Source organism: Emydura macquarii, unplaced genomic scaffold, assembly GCF_026122565.2.
Source record: "Emydura macquarii macquarii isolate MOO-44397 ecotype Brisbane River unplaced genomic scaffold, CSIRO-AGI_Emac_v2 contig_2699, whole genome shotgun sequence".
Taxonomy (NCBI): Eukaryota; Metazoa; Chordata; order Testudines; family Chelidae; genus Emydura; species Emydura macquarii.
The window spans coordinates 3,481,322-3,491,435 of record NW_027132836.1 but is presented as its reverse complement, the minus strand read 5'-3'; the positions used below and the strand labels follow the sequence as shown (position 1 = coordinate 3,491,435).

Below are 10,114 nucleotides of genomic sequence, written 5' to 3'. Positions count from 1 at the left end.
CCCACCTTGGAGAGGATCTCCCAGCTGCCTGTCCCCTAGGCTGGTGCCCTGGGGAGGAGCAGTGCGTTGTGGCTTCCCCCCGGCAGTGTGGTGCCGCTCCTCTTCCTCCGGCCAGCTGCGTGCTGGGGCGGCAATAGAACCGCTGCCATTACTAAAGTCAGTAATGGTAACGGTTTCATTGACGCTCCATGGGACCAGCCTCCGCGCAGGTGCCTTCGCCGGGCTGGGGAAGCTTCTTCTCAGCAGTGCTGCCGTGGAATCTCCTCCCTGCCCTGGGGCAGCATGGGGGGCACGAACGGCTGTTAACCCCTTCCTGTTAGCTGCTGCCCCCTCTGCACCTGTTTAGGGGGGGGGTCTCACAGCAGTAGCTAAGGCAGCGCTTGCTTCTGTCCCCCACTGGAAGACCAGGTTGAAGGAGCCAGGCTGCCGCCGGCAGGGTCAGTCCCCCGCCCCTCTGCAGGGGGAAGAGGAACTCGTGCTGCGCTGGAGCAGACATGCTTTGGGCCACGGCTCCCGGCTGGCCCCGTGTTCTCCCCGTGCCTTGGGCGTTCGGTGGCGCTCCCGGCTGAGGGGCGTAGCTCAGGATAGTACATCATCTATACTGTAGTGTCTCATAGCAAACTTACAGTATACGATGATATCCTGCCCAGAGCCCCCAGGGTGGGCAGTGCAGGCAGCAAGTGTCCGAAGAGGGAACCTGGAACACCACCAGAACAGCGTTACGGGGGAGACCGAGAGCCAGAGCGCTGCTGAGGGGACAGCGCAGGCCAGGGCCTGCCGGAAGCAGCTGCCACCCCGCCCCCTCCCCAACTTCTCTTCTCCCTTGGGACTCGTTAAAGCCGGGGGCTAGGACAAAGCCAGGGCAGGCCTGGTCTCCACCATGCAGCTCTTGGGCAGGCAGCGTGATGCGGGGCTTTGGCATGATGCCTTAATGGGAGGGGGAATCTTGGCCAGAAGAGAACTGGCTGGATCTCGCCTGGCTAGGCCTGCCCTGCTGGCATTGCCCTGTGGGGTGATAGCCTCGTTACCATCCCCAGCCAGCACCACGGTACAGCAGCAGCCTCCTGCCAAGGGGCTTCCGAGAGCAGCGTGAGCACTGGGAGGCGGCAGTCCCGGGCCCCACTCAGAGCAGGCCTGACACTCATTTACAACCCAGCGCCCTTCGCCCCAGCCTCCAAATAGAGCTGCCACCCACCCACCCAGCCCCAGTCATGAGCACAGAGCCGGGGGCCAGGCACCCCAGGGTTTGGTCCTTTGCAGGCATGGGGACATTCACTATCTGTTCCTGAGTGCAGCCTCCCGGCTGCGGAGATTGAGGGGAAACAAGCCTGGGGTAAGGCAGTGTGAGGGCCCCAGACCTTCCCCCCAGAGCTGCCCCCATGATGCTGCTCTGGGGAAGCCTGGAGAAGCACTGCCAGAGCCCCTTTCCCTCAACCTAGCTGTTATCACCAGGAGAACCAGCTTCCCTCTAGAACCTCCAGAGACTAGCCCAGAAAAACTGACCATGGCACATACAGCCCAGGCCAGGGGTCAGTGGGATGTAGCAATGGGTTCAGGCTCTCTACAAATACCACCCATTAGCCCATGGAAGACTCCTGGTGGATGCACCTAATTCACCCTGCTGGGCCGAGCAGAGCAACTCTTCGCCCCTGGGGAATATCGACATGCCCTAAAGGGACGCATCAAAAGACTAACACAGAGCGAAGCCCCTCCCCGGTGAGCCTCAGGAGGGCAGAGGCGGGTCTGGGCACTTACCGGGCTGGGCTGGGGCCCCTGGGCTCCTTCTTTCCACATCCCAGCTAATGCCTCCAGCTGAGTCAATTATACCTACCCTGGCCTCATTTGCATATCAAGGCTCTGCTCCGATCGGGCCCGCCCCCTTTTAACCCTTTCCTGCCCGGTTTTGGTGCCGCTGCAGTAGCCGTGTGTGGCCCCACGCTGGGCAGAGTGTTGAGGACAGCAGAGGGTGATGGCGTTTGCAGAGCCCAGCTTCCTGGGCCGGTGCCCGCTGGGTGTGGAGCTAGGATGCTGCCTGCTTGCCTGGGGCAGACGCCCAACGCACACAGTCACAACCCCCCAACAAAGTGCTGGGCTCAGCTGGGGGGCTGCCCTGCTCCCCTGGGCCAGAGACGCACTGGAGGGGCTTGGATGCAGGCCTGTAATCCTGGTAACCGGCCAAGTTCTTCCCACTGATAAGCTGCCCCAGGACTTGGGGTGTCATTACACACGTACCCAGGACTGCTGTCAAACGGGGCCCAGCTCAAGAGCCCTGGCCCCAATAGAAACCCCAAGAACAGCTCTGAGCTGGGCAGGGGTCACACAGCCCAGGAGGGCCCACAGCCACCCCCTGGGCCTGGCACCTGGTCGCAGTAGAACACACACTTGCAAACCAGCTGTAGTGAGAGCGGGGGGGACATGGGCGACTGAGGGGAGGGGCCCTGGAGAGCAAGCAGCACCCCACCATCGTGTCCTGGAGAGAGGCGTGCTCGGGCCAGGGTTGCTCATGCCCCAGGGACCACTTCCTGCCAAGGCAGGGCCCAGCTCCAAGGAGGGCTGGTTCTAGCCATGGCAACCCATCTGCTAGGAGCTGGGCTGAGACCCACTAAACTCATTCCAGGTGTGGGCACCACACAGCCAGCGCAGGGCTACACAGCTGGGGCTCTGCTCACCGGCTCTGACCAGGAACCAGCGCCCTGCTGGCCCAGAGCTCGGAGGTTGTCAGCTTCCAAACGTGCTTGGTGAAAACACCATTAACTAGCAGAATCTGTGCAGCACAACCCGAGGGGTTCCTCCCCCAGGCCTCCCCAGCCTGGTGCAGCCCCAGACCCGGCCCATGGGCAGCTCAGCCCAGCAGCGGAACGCCCCGGGCTGGTCAGTAGCTGAGAAAGGCCCTGCTGCACGGCTCGCTCCCATCCCTGCAGGTCTCGGCATTGGTACCTGCTCCTACCTGTGGCAGCGCTGGGACCCCCTTTCCCAGATGAGCCAGGGCTCCCCCCCCACATCCAAGGCTAGCCCAGCCCCCTGGTGTGCCCCCGAAATTGCGTGTGCACGCTGCGGGCGCAGCAGCCCTGAGCCCAAGGCTTGTGTGATTCGCTGTGTTCCCCCAGTCCCAGTGCATGGGGCGGGGGGGGGGCTTGGAAGTCCAGGAACTGTTCTTGGTGCATCGCAACACATGGCTCTTGCAGGACAACTCAGTACCCAAACAGAGGGCAGTGTGTATGTGTGTGTGCGTTGGGGGGAGGGGGAGTCCTTGTGTGCACACGGCCCGGCCACAGAGCACAGCTCGGCTTCGGGGGTGGCTGTGGGTGCCGCATAGGGGTGCCTGTGTCACCCCAACCCAGCTGAGAGCAGGTGCCCCTCTCCATGGCCCCCGTGTAGGACATGTGTGATGGGCACGTGTGGGGCACTCGGCGCTGGGGTGTTGCTGTGTGCGTGTCACACGTGGCTCCGCTGGCTGGCCCAGTTGTTTGCCCTGTCAGAGGGGCAGGGCGGGGGTCAGTGTTCCTGGAAGCCGCTGGCCTGCTGGGCCTGTGATAAGGGGCTGGATGGGGACGCTCTGCGCAGGAGCTGCTGATAGGCCAGCGCTTGCTTCTTATCAGGGGCCCTGCCCTGGCACCTGGGTGGGAGCCTGTGCTCGCCCACAGCCCTGCCATCACCGCGGCACTGCCCAGGCTGCAGCAGGAAGCCGGGCCTGAGCTGCTCTGTGTTACTGATACTGGCCAGGAGCACAGGGACGGGGCGGCTGTGGGGGCCGGAGGAGAGACTGTCCCAGGGTTTCACAGCCCAGAGGGCTGGTCTGGGGAAAACCAGCTGGCAGCACGCAGGAGAATTTCAGCACGTGCTCGCTTGCTGGGGACTGGAGCCCCCTTCTATGCCCAGGAGCGGCACAACCCAGATAGGGGCAGGTCCAGCCAGACTGGGTCAGCCCAATGGTCCATTTAGCCCAGGGTCCGGTCTCCGACCGTGGGCGGTGCCAGCTACTGCAGAGGGAATGAACAGAACAGGGCGATTACTGAGCGATCCATCCCCTGCCGTCCAGTTCCCAGCTTCTGGCAGGTAGATTTAGGGACACCCAGAGTATGGGGTTGTGTCCCTGCCCGTCCATTGGTGGACCTGTCCTCCAGGAACTCACCGAGACCTTTTTTGAACCCAATTTTACTTTTAGCCTTCACCACACCCCTGGCAGCGAGTTCTACAGGGTGACTGTGCGTTGTGTGAAGTGCTTCCTTGTGCTTGTTTTAAACCCGCTGCCTGTTAATTTCGTTGGGTGACCCCCGGTTCTCGTGAAGGGGTAAATAACTCGTCCTTATTCACTTTCTCCACCCCAGTCATGATTTTATTGCCCTCAGTCATATCCCCCTCAGTTGTCTCTTTTCCAAGCTGACCAGTCCCAGTCTTTCGAATCTCCCCTCACACACAAGCTGTTCCACACCCCAGTCATTTTTGTCGTCCTGCTCTGTGGGTTGTCCAGTTCTAAAAGATCTTTTCTGAGGTGGGGTGACCAGAGCTGCAGCCGACATGCAAGGCATGGCTATTCCATGGCTGTGGACAGTGGCACTGGGATATTTTCTAGCCCTTTCCTCATGGTTCCTAACATGCTCTTAGCTGCTTTGCCTGCCGCTGCACGTTGAGAACATGTTTCCAAAGAACTCTCCATAACGCCACTGGCTCTTCCTTGAGAGGTGTCAGCTAATTTAGACCCATCATTTTGGATGGCTCGTTGGGATTAAGGTTTCCAGTGTGCATTACTCGGCATTTATCAACACTCAGTTTCAGCTGCTGTTGTGTTGGCCAGTCACCCAGTTTTGTGAGACCCGTTTGCAACCCTTCGGGAGCCGTCTTTGTAACGATTTTGAGTAATTGTGTATCGTTTGAACCCTGGCTACCACACCGTTTACCTGCTTTTCCACACCGTTTGTGAATATGTTGAGCAGCACTGGTCCCAGTACAGATCCTTGGGAGAGCCGCTTAGTTACCTCCAGCCACTGTGAACACTGACCATTTATTCCTCCCCTTTGTTTCGTGTCTTTTAACCAGTTACTGATCCAGGGGAGGCCTGTTCCTCTGATCCCATGATTGCGCACTTTGCTTAAGAGGCAATAGTGTGGACCCTTGTCAAAGGCTGTCTGAACATCCAGCTACACAGGGTCACCCTTGTACACATGGGTGTTGACCCCTTCACACAAGTCTAGTAGGTTGGTGAGGCATGATTTCCCTTTACAAAAGCTGTGCTGACTCTGCCCCAACAAATCGCATCCATCCGTGTCGCTGCTCTAGAATTGCCAGGATCACCTCTAGAGCCTTCACCAGAGCTTCCACCAGTCATCTGGAACAGAGGCTGATAGAAGCGGTAGGTTACAGGGCTGCTATTTCATATCGGAGTGCCTTCAGAACTCGGGGGATGCCATCTGGCCTGGTGACTTCGTACTGGTTAATTGCTCAATTTGTTCCAAAACCTCCACTGATGCCACGATCTGGGACAGTTCCTCCAACGTGTCACCTGAAAAGAAGGACTCGTGTGTGGGAAATCTCCCTCACCTCCTCTGGAGTGAAGACAGACACAGATAACTAATTCTGCTTCTCTGCAACGGCATGATTGGTCAGCCAGGGCCCCCCCTGCTTGCTTGCCCCCTTCCTGCGTCTGATGTACTTGATTTGGTGTACAGCAGGTCGAGGCTGAGTTGGACTTCACCAAAGGGGGGGTGGACGCAGGGTACGTTACAGCTGTAACGTCACACAGCAATCCTTTTTTGAAATGTACGTTACACATTTTATTGCATTTACTGTACATGGCACTGCACGTTTGTGGCTTCGCTTGTTTACTTTGCAGGAACCAATTCCTGTGCCGCACGCGCTGTTTATGGGTCGACTTCCTCTTTACGGTTCTAACTTGTTTTGGGTTTTGTTATTTAGTTTATAGGAACGTTTCCCTTCTTGTATTGGGCTTAGACAGTTGGGTTTTTAGCCTACTGATTTATTGACTTCTTTTATTTCACGCAGACGTTGTGTTTTTAACTGGATTTATTTACCTCCCCAATTCTATCTGCCAAGAAATGAAGCCTCCCTGCAGGTGTTAATTCCTCATGGGGGCCAGGCCCCAGGAGCGATGGACAGTCGGAGCCTCTATTATGGCGTTTTTAAAGCATTTCCATGCAGCTTGCAGGACCCCCGGTGGGGGAGGCCAGCTGCCCCCAGCTGTTTTGCCAGGACCCCTCTGGGAGGGGGAGAAGATAGGCTCCCCCAACAGCTCTGGCAGGGCCCAAGACTGGCTCCGCAGTTCATCCACTCCTGGGCCGTATCACTGCCTCTGGGATGGGAGCAGGCCAGTGGGAGGTGGCTCGCTGGTTTCCCTGGTGTGGGCCCAGGGAGCGGGAGCGAGACGCCCCAGCCCATTCAAACGGGATGCCGCTGGAAAGGGCCACGGGGCACTAAGACCATCCTCTCCCCAGCTCCAGGGCAGAGCCAAGGGGGGCCAGGGACATCACTACAGGCGCCAACTCCTGGGTACTGGGAACGGGGAAGCACCAGGGTCCCAGCAGCCGTGTGATGCCAGCAGAACACCCCCCCGCCCTTTGCCTCCATGGCTTCGTGAGATCGGCTCCGATCTGGGACCTGCAGCTAAGCCCTTCTGGCACCAGCCCTGAGAGCTGCCGCCCTGGTGACAGCTGCCCGAGGGTGTCTGGCCCGCTCCCTTTGGAGCAAGGGGCACCAGCGAGTGTGGCAGTGCCATGGGACAGGTCACCCTCTGCTCTGGCCGTCCCCATCCTCTGTGCCGGGCGAGGGAGGGGCCTGGCTTCTTGAAACGTTACCCAGCGACTTCAGCTCTGCAGGCGCTGTGGAGATGCAGCAGAGCAGCTGTGCCCCAGGCCTGGCAGGCTCCCAGCAGCACCAGCTCTGCCAGGCGAGGGGAGGCAGCTGGATTTACACCCAAGCCACGCTCCTGCCATGGGCCACACGTGCCTCAGGCCCCCTGCTGCAGCCAGGTCACCAGCGCGCAGTCGTGCATGGCTCTCTGGACAGCGGCAGCAGGCAGCCGGCTAGGACAGGGAGCAGCGGGCACTGACATTCCACCCCTCGCTCCTGCACTTTCCCGGAGACCCAGACCGGCCAGAGAGAGAAGCCCAGCCCAGCCCCATGTACATGGACAGGCTAGGACAAGCAGTGGGGGAACGGGGGCAGCTGCTGCGATCAAAGCTGAAGCCTGGCAGGGAACATGAGCTGCTTCGCCTGCAGGGCCTTGCCCAGACGGGGGCTTTAGGGAGATCTCCCCATGGCTGCTGCCCTGTGACTGGGGCCTGCTCTGAGCAGGGATACAGGGTGGGGGCAAAGACACCAGCGAGGCGCCTGCACTAGCACAAAAACATCAGAGCGGCCAGGCTGGCTCCCACCCAGGGTCCATCTAGCCCAGAGTCAGTGGCAGGCGCCAGGTGCGTGAGAGGGAATGAACAGACCAGGGCAGCTATCGAGTGATCCAACCTGCCGCCTGGTCCCAGCGTCTGGCAGGCAGATTTAGGGACACCTGGAGCGCGGGGCTGTGTCCCTGCCCATCCTGGACGAGAGACATCGACCTGTCCTCCAGGGATGTATCCAAGTCTATTGGGACCCGGGGTAGTTTTGGCCTTCACAACATCCCCAGCAACAAGTTCCACAGGGCGACTGTGTGAAAAACGCTCCCCTGGTTGCTATGAAGCCTGCTGCCAGTTCGTTTCACCAGGCTCTTGCTGCACCGCAGGCCCTAGGGAGCAGCACCAGAACCAGGGGAAAGTGGGGAGACAGTGCCGGGGCGATGCACCAGACGTGCTCGGGGCCCCTGATGCAACACCCCAGGCCCTGACCTGCACCCCCCCCTGCTCCCGGGACGTGCCTGGGGCCAGGCCCATGTGTTCACTCCTAGATAAGGGACCCTCTGGCTCGCAGCCTCTGTCTGAGCTGCAGAAAGTTCAAACTGTCCCCACCCTGCACTATCTGCAGTTCCCAGGCGCTCGGACAGCGCGTGGGGAGCAGCCAGACACACGGATCTTCGCCCAACAGACGGCTCGGCTTCCGAGCAGAAGACAAGTTTTGTCCTTACCTGCTAACCCTGGCCAAGAGGTTTTGTGAGAAGACTGACATCCCCCACACACACTGGCAGTGCCCCTCGCTGCCAGCCTACGGCCCTGGGCTGTTCCTCCCACTCCCAGATCTCTCCGGCCTGACCCCACGCCCTCGGACGTTCCCGTCCCGGCTGTCACACATGCAGCTCTGCTGGCGTTAGGGAGCCTGGCCGGAGCAGCTGGCGACTGGCTGAGCGAGCCGGTGATGTGGATGAGTTAAGAAGAAACTAGATCAAACTTTTCACTTCTCCCCTAAGAGCTGCCCCCTCAACTCTGGGGCCAGAGCTCGGCTCACTGCCTCTCCCAGCAGTGACCGGACGGCCCAGAGCTGGATCCCACACTCCTGTCAAAGCCCCACGCAGACTGGCCCGGCAGGGTTTCTCTTGCACACGCATTACTGCAGGGCTAGCTGGACTGGGATGCACCGGCCAGGCCGAGCATCCACAGTGAGTTGCAGGGGCCAGGCACACCCGTGCCAGGAGTGGGCAGCGCTACACACACGCTGGGTCGCTGAGGCAGACTCCTCCGTTTGGGGGGCAGAGCAGCCATGACTCACGGCCTGTGCGGAGCAGCAGGACAGCTGCGGGGGGCATGGAAAGTTGGAAGCACCCGGTTTAGACCTGATGGCCACATGCTGCTGTTTTAGCTGGGCACTGTGGGGCCAGAGTGTGTGCTGGGCTGGTGACCAGAGCAGGAAGTGCAGGCAGAGCTGCCCCTGGTCCCCGGCACGGAGACAGCGGCTAGGGGGGCTGGGTGCGTGCCTCTGAGAAGGGCTGATGTGACTGAGGCTCAGGACGGCCATGCTGCTCTGCCAGCTAGCGAAGCCAGGCCGTTGCCGGCCTCCCGGGCAGCAGTGAAGGTGCCGGATGTTAGCTGGATGCCTGGTGCCCAGCCGAGAGCCCACAGGGTGCATGCATCTCGTCTGTCGGCATGCAGCAGGCGGGAGCCATCCTCTACTTCAATGGCCAGGTCCCAGCCTGCGCTGCGGCCAGGCGGCTCTGATCCAGGGAGCTGCGTGGGCCCGCCCCCGTCTGCATGCACTGCACGGCTGGGCGCCGAGGGAGGCCAAGTGCTGTACTCTGGAGAGCCAAGGACAGCCTCGTGCCCAGGGTGGGCAGAGCGTGCTGCGCCGGGGGCTCCTGCCGGCCTGTCTGAGCCGGCTGGGTCGGTGCGAGGGCTCTACCTCCCCTGGCACTGGACACAGCGGAGCTCATCCGACGCCCCACTGAAACCCTTTGCCAGCCTCCTCCCGTGCCTGGGCGCTGGCAACTGGGTGCAGGGTTCCAGCAGCACGGCATGGAGTGGGGGCAGCAGAAGCCCTGGCTAAGGGAGGGCAGCAGAGCCAGCCGGGAGCAGGTGGAGCTGTGGGTTGCTCAGCACGGCCCTGGGCTCAGTGTGCTGTCCGACTCACCAAGGGAAGAGGAGCTTGTTGGCAGGAGCCTGGTAAATGCCTCGGACATGGAGGGGAGTATGTCTGAGTGGTCAGAGAAGGGGCCAGGCATGCAGACGGCTGGATTCTCCTCATCTCTGCCGCTGACCACGACGCTGGCCAAGGCAGTCACCTTGCCTCTGTGAGGGGAGTGAAACGGTGAGCTGGGGCCCCTCGGGAGCAGCAACGCACCCACCTACAGCAGCTTCTTCCTGCCACCTGCCAGCAGCTGGCACAGGGCTGGGCTCCCAGCTCGGCATGGGCAGCGCCACCCCGCAGGAATCACAGCGGAGCTTGGCAAAGAGCCCGTGGCTGCCCTCCCGTGGTGTGGGTCTAGGCCCGATAGAAGAGACTGAGGGAGAGTCCCGGCCCAGCTGAAGAGCTGCCGTCCCAGAGCAGACTTGGGATGAGGACAGTTCTCAGGGCCGGCCCCTGCGACCTGCCTGTATCAGCCTGCTCCTCCCGCTTAACCCAGCAGCACTGGTGGGGCTCAGTGGGAACCACCGGACAAGCAGACCCTGCCCTCTGCCTGCTAGGGCCCAGCCTGCTGGCTGCGCTGAGAGGAAGTCAACAGAGAAGGAAGGAGTCAGAG

The 10,114-nt window shown here is 60.9% G+C and overlaps 1 long non-coding RNA gene across 1 annotated transcript; it reads right to left on the bottom strand.

Annotated features, from left to right (window-relative positions):
- On the bottom strand, positions 1-1,788 carry LOC137164968 (uncharacterized). The gene is made up of 2 exons (XR_010923250.1): positions 1,756-1,788; positions 1-697 (listed from the first exon to the last, which is right to left on the bottom strand). It is a non-coding gene; the product is annotated as an uncharacterized lncRNA (long non-coding RNA).
- Positions 1,789-10,114: the final 8,326 nt, after the last annotated feature.